At 46.4% G+C, this 13,946-nt stretch overlaps 1 long non-coding RNA gene across 1 annotated transcript; it reads left to right on the forward strand.

The window, feature by feature from the left end:
• The first annotated feature begins 659 nt into the window (after positions 1-659).
• Positions 660-5,015, forward strand: LOC142047388 (uncharacterized). The gene is made up of 3 exons (XR_012656620.1): positions 660-979; positions 2,223-2,422; positions 3,766-5,015. It is a non-coding gene; the product is annotated as an uncharacterized LOC142047388 (long non-coding RNA).
• The last annotated feature ends 8,931 nt before the right edge of the window (positions 5,016-13,946 follow it).

Genomic DNA, 13,946 nt, shown 5'->3' on the forward strand with positions numbered 1-13,946 from the left:
ACCCAAAGCTTCCCATGCCCAAGTCTCTGTATACTCTCTCAATAGTGGGATTGGATGATTTTGTAAACTAACAATTTGTTACGAAGATTTCACTCCCTTCCACTTGCTGGCCTGTAAGTTTCATTGCCTTTCCAGCAACTTCCTTTTATTAGACCTGATTCCTGTTCACCTTCTATGCATTATTTTCTCTCTGCTGACAGGTTCTGTTAAGCATAACCAGGTCACTGGCAGGCGTAGTTAGCAGTTATGTTGACACAGGTGTTTAAATTCCTGGTGCTACCTGTGCCATTGTAGGATGTGCATGATCTGCGCACAATGTTTCTAATGAATAAAAGGAAATGTGTGTGTATTTGTGCTGCTTGCCATGTGGAAAGCAAACCAGAACATGCATTAGTTCAGGCTCCTTATTCAGAGTAACAGAAAAATACACAACTATATGGAAACAATTCTTAGCCCAAATCATTGAAAGATAACTGGGTTCAGTGAGTGGGACCCTTCAGGTAGCTGACAAAAGACAGATGTTTCCTGATGTATGAAAAGCGGCTTTCTGACACCACTAAAGTAAACGGTATGGGACACTATTAGCAGACCATACACTACACTGAATCAAATTCTACTGCATGTATCAACGCAGGACTCTGTGACACATGCCTTGCTAAGATAAGGTTAGGAGCAAAAGTGAAACTGGTTGAGTTACATCACCATATTGCTTCCGAACTCCAGCTACGCAGGCGACCTATTCAAAAAAGAGAAATGGATTAATGGTATTGAAGAGGTGAAATGTCCAAAAGAAATTTTTAACCCATTTGAATGCAGCTATTTCACAAGAGTTTTTAGAAGAGCTTTTCAGGTGTGTTGTTTAATTATTCAGGATTGTTATTTGCCTGTTGTGGCCATGATAGTTAGAAGCAACTGCAATAATAGTGCCTAGGTCTCATCTAGCAGTTTCAGCTTTCGATCTCAAAGCGCAATACGAAAGGTCGGTATCATCGCCGTGTTACAGATGGGAAACTGAGGTCTAGGGAGGGAATTGATGTAGCCAGAGTTGCGCAGAAACTCACAGCGGAGCTGGGAATTAACCCACACCTCCTGCGTGCTACTTCAGTTCCCTAGCCACTAGGTGACACATGGCAGAAGTCTGCAGCTGTATAGGAAAGGAGCGGGGGCGGAGAACACTTCCATTGTAAGGTCACTATAGAACCCTAATACTTTCCATTCAGGGAAAAATTCTGCTCATCTTATGTAAGTCACATCGAAGTCTAGTTGTATGCGTCAGGAGAACAGGATCTGACCCTAAGTCTGGAAAGCATGTTTGCTAGAAAGCCATTACAGGACTCTAAGGGCTTTGCAGCAGAAAGACAGAAAGCTGACAAGGATAATGCAGGCACCCCTAACACTGCGATCATAATCAGGGCCGGCTCCAGGCACCAGCATTCCAAGCAGGTGCTTGGGGTGGCAATCTGCAGGGGGCAGCAGTCCGTGTGTTTCTGTGGCCCCAAGCAGGGCCGGTGCAAACCATTAGGAGACCAAGGTGGTTGCCTAGGGCACTAGCATTTGGGGGGCGGTATTTCGGGTCCTTCGGCGGCGTCCGTGGCGGCTAGATCTTTGGCCGCCGCAGTCGTCGTCGGCATTTAGCCAGAGGGACCTGGGGCAGGCGGGCGCAGGGAGGGCTACCTGCAGCAAGTAAGGGGGGGCATGGCACGCAGGGCAACTGATCCCCACCCCAGCTCACCTCTGCTCCGCCTCCTCCCCTGAGCATGCCGCCCCGCTCTGCTTCTCTCCTTCCCAGGCTTACGGCACCAAACAGCTGGGGGTGCCTCAGGGCAGAGTTGGGGAGCTGCTGTGGGGTTAGGGGGGTGTCTCAGGGCAGGGGGTCAAAGAGCTGCTATAGGGCTTGGGGGGGCGGGGGTGCAAGGTGGAAATTTCGCCTAGGGCACAAAACTTCCTTGCACCCGCCCTGGCCCCAAGCAGCACGCTGAATTGCCGCTGCGGACGGCGGGGGCAGTCTGTGTGCCACTAGGGTGGCACATGCATTTCTGCAGCGGCGGCAACTGGGTGTCAGCTTCTGTCTTCAGCTGCCTGCGGCGGCAATTCGGCATGCTGCTTGGGGCGGCAAAAACAGTAGTGCTGGCCCTGATCATAATGCCTCTATATAAATCCATGGTACACCCATATTGTCATAAACAGATGGTTAAGGGTTAATGTCTCTTTTACCTGTAAAGGGTTAAGAAGCTCAGTGAACCTGGCTGACACCTGACCAGAGGACCAATGGGGGGACAGGATACTTTCAAATCTCTGTGGAGGGAAGTCTTTGTTTGTGCTGTTTGTTTTGTTTTCATTGTTCGCTCTGGGCTAAAAGGGGCCAGACGTGCAACCAGGTCTTTCTCCAATCTTTCTGAAACAGTCTCTCATGTTCAAAATAGTAAGTACTAGCTAGAAAAGGCGGATTAGCTTATGTTTGTTTCTTAACTTGTGAATGTGTATTTTGCTGAAGGAGTTTTACTCTGTTGCTGTAACTTTTAATCTCAGGCTAAGGGGGAGGAAGTCCCTCTAGTCTATATGAGCTGAATACCCTGTAAACATTTGTTCCATCCTAATTTTACAGAGATAATTTTACTTTTTTCTTCTTCTTTAATTAAAAGCTTTCTTTTTAAGAACCTGATTGATTTCCCCCCCCCCCTGTTAAGACCCAAGGGAGATGGGTCTGAACTCACCAGGAATTGGTGGAGGAAAGGAGGTGAGGGGAAGGTTAATTCCTCTCTGTTTTAAGATTCAAGGAGTTTGGATCACTGTAGTCTCTCAGGGTAGCCCAGGGAGGGGGAAGTCTGGGAGGGGGAAGGGGGGATGGGTTTTTATTTCTTCTTGTTTTAAGACCCAAGGGGTTTGGGTCTTGGGTTTCCCAGGGAAGGTTTTGGGGGAACAGAAAGTGTGCCAAACACTATATTTTGGCTGGTGGTGGCGCTATCAGGTGTAAGCTAGGAATTAAGCTTAGAAGGGTACATGCAGGTCCCCACTTTTGACGCTAAAGTTCAAACTGGGGGAAAAATACCTTGACACATATCTTGAATACTGCGTGCAGATCTGGTCACCACATCTCTAAAAAGATACATTGGAACTGGAAAATGTACAGAAAAGGGCAACAAAAATGATTAGGGATGTGGAACAACTTCCATCTGAGGAGAAATTAAAAAGGCTGGGACTTTTCAGCTTGGAAAAGAGATGACTGTGGGGTGGGAGGGGATATGGGAATGGGTGACCTGGGACAAATCACTTGATGATCACCTGTTCCATTCATTCCCTCTGATGCACCTGGCATTGGCCACAGTCGGAAGACGGGATACTGGGCTAGATGGACCTTTGATCTGACCCAGTCTGGCTGTTCTTATGTTCTTAATGCAGGAAATAAATGACCTGAGCATTGTTCTGTGTCTGTACCGCTCTGGTACAAAGGGGTCCTGGTCCACTGTCAGAGCCAGGTCATGGGCAGCCAGACCTAATGGTCAGAGCCAAGCAATAATAATTGTACCTCTGACTTCTATGGGAGCTGGATCAGCCCCTAAATTAGGAGACTGTCTGCTCAAGAACTAGATGGGCAAGTTGATGGAAAACGATAGGCTGGGTGGGCAATGAACAAAGTGTTGTGCAGTTAACCAAGAGGAAGAATGCATAAATAGTTATGCAAGGTGTTAGGCGTAGTTATTGTAAATGGATGAGATTTCTCTGTGTACATTTCACTGACCCTGATCTCCTTATCTGCATGCATAGCAATGCATCTTCTCACATGTGCAGGCAAAATCAACGTTAGCTGGGGAACGTTCGGTGAGTTGGAGTTCACCTTGTCAGAAAGAGAAGATGGAAACAATCAAAGTCAACTTCCATGTCTGACTGCAAACACACTGGAAGTAAAGCCAAGACACAGTAAAAGCAGAAGTCCAAATTTCTCTTCTAGGTCATGCATTTGTTAATAGTTGGCTGTGTTGCTAAGAAACAGCTGAAATGAGTGACTTTCATCTCCTGGCTGATTTCCATGATTAGGACTCAGCGTCTCATCAGCAAGGCTCTGAACTCACAGTCCCTGTTGCATTATAGTTGATCAGGCTGTAATATCTTTGAGGACAGTTTTGAGTTCTAATTCTCTTCTAATGTTCTTATTAACTAGAAGCTGCAGTTAATTCATTGTATCAAGATTAAAATTAAAGCAAAGTCCTTTTCACAGAACCATTATGTATGTTACCTCCGAGAGGCACACATTTTCCTTATCTTGGGTTAAACTCTGGTTATTTTACACATGGTGCGGGGGCAGCTGGGAAAGCCCCTCTGAGATCCCTGGAGAGGCCCATAGAGAGCCTGTGTTGACTGTGCATTTTAGTTGGGCCACCGTAGCTCTGCGCCTGTGCGGACCACACTAAAATGCAAAGCAGTCGGTGCTCCATAAGCCTCCATTTGGATCTGTGAGCGGCCATCTCGCACAGAATCACTTTGGGGGCCTGCTCAACGGAGACCCAGCCCATCTTCCAGCACCTACAAGGCCTCTCCCACTCTGGGGATCACTCTTCTTCCTGGATGATGTAATGTACACACCTGGCTGGGAGAATTTGGGACAAAATACAGTTGTGAAAATTACTCTCAGGAACTACTTCTGCTGCTGGTGTTTGAGACTTCTGCTTCTTTTGTTGACTGTGCAGGAGGGGAGCTGTTATTCCTGTTCAGCCATCAGGAGGCAGAGAATGTTCTCCATCCTTTCCATTTACTAGGAGTGGGGGCCCCACCAGACACCCAAGGCCCAATCATTGGCCCGCATTCTCCACCACATGGAAGCTGCTGGGCTCCCACTAGCCAAGGAAGCATCAGTATCATCCCAGGGTAGGTTTCAGGCCCTTGCCTCAGGGCATAACCGGAAGTGTTGTCAAAAATGTCAGCATAAAGTAGATCCTCAACCCAACATGGGCAGCAGTTCCCAGAGACGGTCCCCTCATCTCGTTCAGCCCACCCACCCCCTTGTCCTGAGCCTTGGACTCCTACAGGCTTGTTTGCTTTCCCTTGCTCCTACAGTCAACTAATCTGCTAAAGGAGCCAATTCCCATGCGATAGGCTAATAAGGAATGAAAGTTTCATAGACAAGTATTAGTCACCTGTTCCACCTACAAAGTCACTGGGCCCTGCCATGTAGATTTGTGATTCTCGCATGTATTGTCTTTAATGAAAGCACATTCAGAACTGCCCCGAAGATGCTAATGGAATAACACTTTACCATTTTCAGTAGTGAAGTCTTCTGGAGAACACTCGGTACTTAGGGAATATGCCAGGGGAAAGGGAACATGATCTGCAAAACAACAGAGTACATTTGTAAGCATCTTTTTGGGAGTCAGTACACTGACTTTTCACTGTTCTCAAAACAACTGCAAGCAACTTCCTCACCTTAATTTCTGGAACTGAAGGTGGTATCTCTGAACATACAGCTCATGAAAGAGACCTCCAGAGAACAGGGAGAGTTATCACTTATACAAATTTCACTCTAAGGAACACTAGATACTGTAAATATAATTCATTATTTGAATAACATTTTTTCCAAGCCCACATTAACGTGTTTTGTACATAAATAGGTCACTCTTATTTGTTGGGTATTTTGTTTGTGTGTTAGTTTTAGGTGAAGGATTTTGAAAAAAAAAAAACATGCAAAAAGGGCCTACGTGATTTTGCAGTCTGTGCCCCATTTTCAAAAATGTCTTAAGACCCAGACAGAAATCAGTGGGGGTTAGATGTCCACACACCTTTCAGGACCTGGCCCTCTGGGGGTCTACGTTCCCCTGAAAGTCAATTAGACTTAGGCTCCTTAGTCGTTTAGATGCTTTTATCCCTGGTGTTTGTGAGCACATTCAAAGATCAGCTGGGCATCTCTGGCACTGAAACGGGGCACTGGAGAATAGGGATGAGCTCTCGCTCCCAGGGGCTAGTTTGGTCAGGGGAAAGGGGTATGTGCGTTTGCTAATAATTTGTATTCTATTTATACATCAAGAAATGGAAGATACAGTGGAGTCATATCTTATGTGGGGGTTAGGTTCTAAAGTCAGCACATAAGGTGAAAATTGCATATAGTCAAAATTACTCTTTAAAATCCCTTAAATCGCACATAAAGTACAGTATACTGTACATAGTTTTGTGTATACAACCCTGTACAGTAAGATGTATAATGTATACAGTAATGTACTGTATATAAAGAGTACATATGCAAAATATAATTTTACAGTACTGTATTTTTAATTACAGGGGGTAATCAGGGCTTGATATCAATCTAGGAAATGGAGGTGATGGAGAGCTTGGGTGACAGAGAGCAAGTTGTAGATGAAGTGGTTGGCTCTGGTTCAGCTCGAGAAGTTGATTGCGTAAGGTCATCTGCTACTGGCTGTTTTTCCTTGAAAAACATGGTGATCAGCAACTGTTGCTGTTGTCTCTTGAGCTGCTCTAACATTTCTTGATATGGTCTCAAATCATTCATAATACTACATGTAATTTTGAGGCTTTGTTCCATAGAGGGATCATATTCAGAAATTAAATCATTCAGTTGTTTCACTGTTTGGAACACTTCAGCAAATTTATGAAGATTCCAACTTGCTGGCTCTTCCTTTTCATCATCATCATCTTCGTCTTCTGTAGACGATTTTATCAGTTCCTCTAACTCTTCATTAGTCAATGTTTCTCTATGGCTCTCAATTAATTTTTCAATGTCTTCCTCAAGGATGTCGACGAAACCATCACCACCCACTTGCCTGGCCACTTGAACAATGCATTTCACTTCTTTGTCAATGGTCGGGAAACCCTTAAAATCATTTACACATTCCTTCCATAGGTTTTGCCAACATGCATTGACTGTTTCAAGCTTGATTGCATCCATTGTCTGTTTAATGTAAGTGATGCAATCGACAATGTTGAAGGACTTCCAACACTCCATCACATTAAGATTGGGATCAGCAGCCATAGTGCTACATATCTGTGAGAACGTTAAGTCTCATGTATGTGGCCTTGAAACAGCGATTCACGCCTTTGTCGAGAGGTTGGAGGATGGAGGTGGTATTAGGGGGGAGAAACATGACTTCAATGTCATTATGTGCAAATTGGAGTGCTGCAGGGTAGCCAGGAACATTGTCTACAATCAGCAACACTTTTAAGTCAAGTCCTTTCTCTTTGAGGTACCGCTTGACCTCCGGAATGAAACACTTGTGGAACCAATCCAGAAATAATACTGCCGTCACCCAAGTCTTTTTATTTGATTGCCAGAACACAAGGCAGGAGATTTTTGTTCTTGCCTTTTAGGCCATAGGAATTTGCAGCCCTGTAGAGCAATCCCGGCTTTATTAAATGCCCAGCCCCATTGCCACAAAATAACACAGTCACGCAGTCTTTAGCTGCTTTGAAGCCAGGGGCTTGTCTTTCTGATTTTGAAATGTAAGTGCAATTGGGCAGTTTTTTCCAGAAGAGCCCAGTCTCATCAGCATTAAAAACTTGTTCCAGAAGATAGCCCTTTTCTTCTATGATTTTCTTTAATTGTCCGGGATAGGCTTTTGCTGCCTCTTCACTGGCAGATGCAGCTTCACCGGGGCGGCAAGTTATATGAGCTCGAGGTGCCCGAGCACCAAGAATATTCAAGGTTGGGGACCGTGCTCCACCAATATTTGGAGCTGGGTTTCTCCCCTGGCTCTGCCTGGAGCGCTCTCCAGTCCCGCGCCCTGAAGCGTTGCCCCCGCCCCCCCACCTCAGAGCTTACCTGCCTGAAAAAAACCAGCTGGTGTCTCTCTCAATTGCTTGTGCTGCGGCTGCCGCTGCTTCTGCCTAAGGTTATAGAAAGCAGCAGCGGGCAAACTGTTGGAGCACCTCAGGAGGGGGAGGGGGAGAGGGAGAGAGGAGGAGGCATGCACTTCTTTCCCGTCCCCCCGCACCCACCTGGAGGAGACGCCAAAGGGGCTTCCAGCCAGGAGATGGACATCTGGAGTGGACCTCACTCACCTGAGCAGCTGCTGGGGCTTCAGTGAGGTTTGAACCTGTGATCCACCCCCTCCCCTCTCGCAGCCCCCACTCCTGCCCAGTGCTGGGCAAGGGGCAGCCCCATCCCCAGTGACGCTAGGGCGAGGGGCAGCAGGCTGCAGCAAGGGAGGAAGGAAGCCACATGTGATGGCAGTCCCCTCCCCCAGCACCCACCCACCCACCACAGGGGATATGGGGGAGGGGGGCTTCCTAGACCTGAGCAGCTGGGGCTTGGGTGAATTTTATGACACCCTACCCCCGACCCCAGCCATCACCCTGCAGTCCCCACTCCTGCCCCACAGTGGGCAAGAGGCAGCCCCATCCCCCATCCCCAGGGAGGCTATGGTGAGGGGCAGCAGCAGGGGAAGCCACACATGATGGCAACCCCCCTGCCGGTACCCACCATAGGGGAGCCAGGTGGGCTTTCTGGACCCGACAGAGGCCCTAGGAGCATGTGCAGTGACCGTGGTGCAGAGTGAGTGTACTTCCGGGGGGTGGGGTGGGGAAGAGGAGGTGTCCCTTCCCTGGAGCTTGCTGCTGCCAGTGGGGGGTGGGGGAGTCCTCTCTGGCCCTTGCCCTAGGGCAGCCTGTCTGCACCCCAAGTTCCTTATCCCCAGCCATGCCCCACCCCAGAGCCTGCGCCCCCCAGCACCGCAACCCTGAGCACCCTCCTGCACTGTGAACCCCTCATCCCCAGCCCCACCTCAGAGCCCTCACCTGAGGGGAAAAACCTGCACCTTAAATTTGGTGGTCAGTCTGGAGTATCATTATGTTTAGCACAATACTTGATTATTTTACACCCTTTAAAGTACATAACTAGTTGTATACAGGTGTTACAAAGTGGGAATGTTCTTAATGTTTTCTCTGAATACTGTGTGGATGCCTCAGTTTCCCCTATGCATTTCTCAAGGATCTAGATGGTGGGATAAGGGGGTGTGATTGTTGTAGAGCCAGGTTATGCCAACGGCACAAAGATGGCCGAAACCCCGTCTCTGGGCATATGATGGCAACTAGGCCAGCTCTCCTGCAAATGCAGCAGAGGGGTTGGAGAACAAAGAGAATCACGGTGGCTCCTAATGACTGGAAAAGAGACAAAGTGCCAGAGGAGGGAAGTGTCAGTGCTTGTTGTGAACTTCCGGGGAAGCGCATGGTGTGAGAAGGGGATGCTGGATGCTTTTGGGACTATCCATACAAGCCAGTAGGCCTCTGGGGGAGCCTCTGTCGTCTGAGCATTACCTATTCCAGGGCAAGAAGCTTGACACCTTCCTGGGTTCTGACCTCAGAGCATTCAGCATTGCCCTTCCACACTGTGCGCTTCCGCCAGCGAGTCTGCCAGGCAGGTCCTGGGGCAAATACGGTCCCTGCACCCAACTCTGCAGTCAGACGTGACTTCAGCCAGCCGGTAAAAAGGAAGCTTATTAGATTGACAGGAACACGATCTAAAACAGAGCTTGAGTGCAGAAAACAGGATCCCTCAGTCAGGTCCATTTAGGGGTGGGGGCCAGACTCCAAGTTCTGCGCTCTCCCCACTTTCCCCCCAACCAGCTCTAAACTGACACTCCCTCCCCTTAGGCCTTGGTCTCTTCTGGACAAGGACGGCCGCCTGATCTATTTGTCCCAACACCTATCAGCTGGCACCTTACAGGGGAAAACTTGATGCACCAGACAGTAGTCAGAGAAAACATTAAGAACATTTCCACTTTGTCACAACAGGTGCAACAAAATATAATACCATATATTGAAGCAGGCAAGTGCTCCTTCTGACTTTCCACTTTTAATTGGCCCTTGTAATCTTGTGGTGCCGACGTGGTGTAGCTTCATTTTATATTGGCTTACAGGGTGGGAGCAGGGGGGTACCACCATTTTGGGCACCCCCAAAAATTATACAAACCTGCCGCCTATGTGTTTCACCAGTAGTCTGCACATTTTTGAGGTTGAAGCAATTCCTAAAACTGTTAAGCCAACCTTGGCTGGCTTTGAATTCCTTCTTATCAGAAGGCTGTCCCTCTTCAGCGGGAGGTTTGAACAGCATGTAGAGGGTAAGAACCTTTTCTCGCAATGTGTTGCCATCGATAGGCACACATTTTCGATTCATGTCTTCCAGCCATAAGTTTAATGCCTTTTCAGTCTTCACTAAAGTCTTATCATGCTTCTGGCTCATCACCTTAGCAGTTATTGGAGCACTTGATGCCACGGCTTGACGAATTTCTCTTTCTCGAATATTGATAGCATGGGTGCTAGATTTGTTGTGGCCATATTTACGCGCCACATTGGAGACTGACATACCGTCTCTCAGAAAGTCCAGCACAGCCAGTTTTTCCTCCAGCGTTGGAATAGATCGCTGTTTCTTTGCTTGAGCACCAAATGAAGTAGTTGGCTTGCATTTAGGGGCCATGTTGTATGAAAAATATGTATATTTAAACACTAGATTCACACTCAGTGTGGCAAGATGCTCACCCTACAAGAGGCCCACAGAAACTGAGACTGACTGAGGGAACAGCAGATTCACATCTCCCATCTCACGCTCACTGTGGGGCATACACTCATTGGGTGGAATCACCCACACTATTTACAGGTATCTTGTTGTTTTTCTTTTTCTTGTCGAGTGTGTATAGTTGAATTCACATAAGTTAAATGCGCCTATGATACGATTCACCTGTAATGCAGTCCGTGAAGCTCCATCTGGGTATCTAAAGGAGACAGTTTACTGTAATATTGTCTGTCAACACAGAATCACAGAAATGTAGGGCTAGAAGGGAACTTGAGACGTCACTAAGTACAACGCCCTACGCTCCCACAGGATCAAGTAAACGTCATCCTGCTGTTCTTAATAAATATAGCACTGGTAAGGTCAGCTGTCATGCCAGTTTCTCATGACATCTGATTGCTGGTCAGTGGTAGATCAAAATGAGCTAGACAAGGTGGGTGAGGCAATATCTTGTATTGCAACAACATCTGTGGGTGGAAGGTATAAGCTTTTGAGCTACATGGAGCTCTTCTTCTGGTCTTCTGTGTACCTTGAAGGCTTGTGCCTTTCACCAACAGAAGTTGGTTCAATAAAAGAAATTACCTCATCACCATGTCTCGTGAATATCCTGGCTACAACTCTGCAAACAATGATGGTAAATGACCTAGTCAGTTTAGCTCAGATCTCCTCAAAGGTATTTTGGTGCCTAACTCCCACTGGAATCAACTGATGCCTTCGGGGATCTGAGTCTCTCAGTCAAACTCTTACTGGACTATCATTTACATCATAATCCCCTCTTCTACACCTACAAACTTTATTTGCAATGTAATTGCTATAGAAACGCTCATGTGCATAGAACACTCAAGTATATTTGCAGATAAAAGTCAACTTCACGCTCCACTCTATTGCCATCTTTCTCAAGCACTACTTTTCTTTTGTTCCTTTACACCGAGAACAATATACAACATTCTCACCAAACCCCTGCAAAAAGGTATTTAGCCACCTAACTTCCACTGATTTCAGTGGATGGTAGGAGCCTAAACATCTTTGAGGACCTGGGCCCACATTTTAAAGTGGTTTCAACTGGGCCTCCAACTCAGTGAACGTAAAAGAGCCCCTGCAGAATACGTGTCCTCCAAATATCCTTTTTAATTAAGAGCAGTGAAATGTTAACAGCATGTAACCTAGCTATTCATTTATAACATAGGGAGACCAATGGCTTATTCTGTGTTCCAATTCCATTAAATACCTAATACACTAGCTAACACAAAGAATAACTGTTTGGCGCAGCGATACGTGTGATAATTATAAATGCTGTTGTAACTCAGATTGTTATGGAGTGGTTAATTCTGAGCTAAAATATTGGCAAGGGCCTAAGGCAATAATGAATCAATATTTGTGTCCCAAAAGGGGAAAATTCTATTAGCAAATCCATATAGTAATAATCATGTTAAGCTTCATTCTGAAGATACAGTAATTCTGTGAGAAAAGAAAGTGAGGCAGATTCACTGGTATGCAACAGCTGCTCCGGCAGCACAAAGCATCAGTAACCCTGGTTAAACTGGCTGGGTAAGTAGCCGAGTTCATGGTTGCTTTGAGTCACTGGAGTGAACCCAAGCAGCTAGATAAACTGGGTCAGATTGACTGGTACTAAGGAGCTGGGCCCACATAAATAATTTAAAGGTATTCAGGCTCCAAACGCCATTGGGAGTTAGGCACCTAAATATCTTTGAGGAGCTGGGCTATGGATACTTTTGTTTCACCCACTAGACATATTTTACCTTACAAGAAACAAATCTAGGATGGATAATTGCTATGGCTGACTAGAAGGGCTACATTAATAGTATGTGAGACAAATGTATTTTTGGCTTTAAGATACCTATAATGCAGCCTTAGCCAATGCAATGAGTGGAACTGATTCTGGAGTGTGTTTTTAACACATTGCCACTTTCCCTTAAAAAGGTATACCATTAAGGTACTTTTCACAGTGTTGCAACCCCAGGTGTTTACAAATTATGAGTCAAATATTGGAAAAATCATGAGACTGAGATTAAATGTTGTGTTCATTGTAGTTGCCTTTAAGAATTGGAGTATTTTGGATGAACATTTTCATGCTTTTCTCTGCAGCCGTGAGGGTTAGGAATTTATTTTAAAACATTCAAAGCTGAGATTCTCTGGTAGTAACTTGATTTTAGGAGCTGGGGCTCTAACAAAAACATTGTCTGCTGCAAGACTCCTGATAAAGTCCTGAGAGTTATCAATACTGTTTTCGTGGTTCTAAAAATAACCTCTCCATTCATCATAACCTTTTTGAAAGCAAACTCTTAACATTTTGTCTGACAAGCTTTTGCTGCTGTCTGATTGATCAATATCAATTTTTCTTTCATTGAAAAAGCAAATATGTTAGAATCTGTATTCAGGGAAGAAGCACTCAAAAAAAAAAATACTGCCCATTGGTTTTGCAAAGAAAAGAGAAAAACAGGCTGTGCTAATGTGATAGCAGCCATCTTGTCCAACACAGCCAGTATTGAACCAAGCCGCCAGACAGGGCTGGCTCCAGGCACAGAGAAGGAAGTAGGTGCCTGGGGTGGCCAATAGAAAGGGGCGGCACTCCATCCGTTATTGGGGTGGCACATCCGGATCTGCGGCGGCAATTCGGTGGCAGGTCCTTTAGTCCCTCTCTTCCTCTTTGGCAGCACTTTGGCGGCAGCTCAGTCGTTCTGCGTCAGTCTTCGGCGGCACTTCAGTGGCAGCACAACTGGGTTTTTCTTTTTTTCCCCTTTTTTTTTTCTTCACTCTCTTGGAGCAGCAAAAATGCTGGAGCCGGCTCTGCCCTCCAAGAAAAAAGCATGAGCTGTTACAATTTGAGCTAAAAAGTCATGCATCCTTAGCTGCAGCTGTAACAGACCCAAGTCTTCTGGATTGGGGATGTGTATCACACACTCACCTTTAGCTTAGAATCATAGAATATCAGGTTTGGAAGGGACCTCAGGAGGTCATTGTAGCCCAGGGATCGGCAACCTTTCAGAAGCGGTGTGCCAAGTATTCATTTATTCACTCTAATTTAAGGTTTCACGTGCTGCTAATACATTTTAATGTTTTTAGAAGGTCTCTCTCTCTAAGTCTATATATTATATAACTAAACTAGTGTTGTATTGTAAAATAAACAGGGTTTTCAAAATGTTTAAGAAGCTTCATTTAAAATGAAATTAAAATGTCGATCGTATGCCGCTGGCCCGCTCAGCCCGCTGCTGGTCTGGGGTTCTGTTCACCTAGGCCAGCAGCGGGCTGAGTGAGGCCTGTGGCCGGGACCCCGGCTGGCAAGGGTCCATCAGCCAGAACCCCAGACCAGCAGCTGACTATGCGGGGCCGGCAGCCAGGATCCAGAGGGCTGGGGGAGGGCTGGAGTCAGAGCTGGGGGCTGGAGGTGTCAGGGCAGGGGGGGGCTAGGTATGGGTGG

Source organism: Chelonoidis abingdonii, chromosome 10, assembly GCF_003597395.2.
Source record: "Chelonoidis abingdonii isolate Lonesome George chromosome 10, CheloAbing_2.0, whole genome shotgun sequence".
NCBI lineage: Eukaryota > Metazoa > Chordata > Testudines > Testudinidae > Chelonoidis > Chelonoidis abingdonii.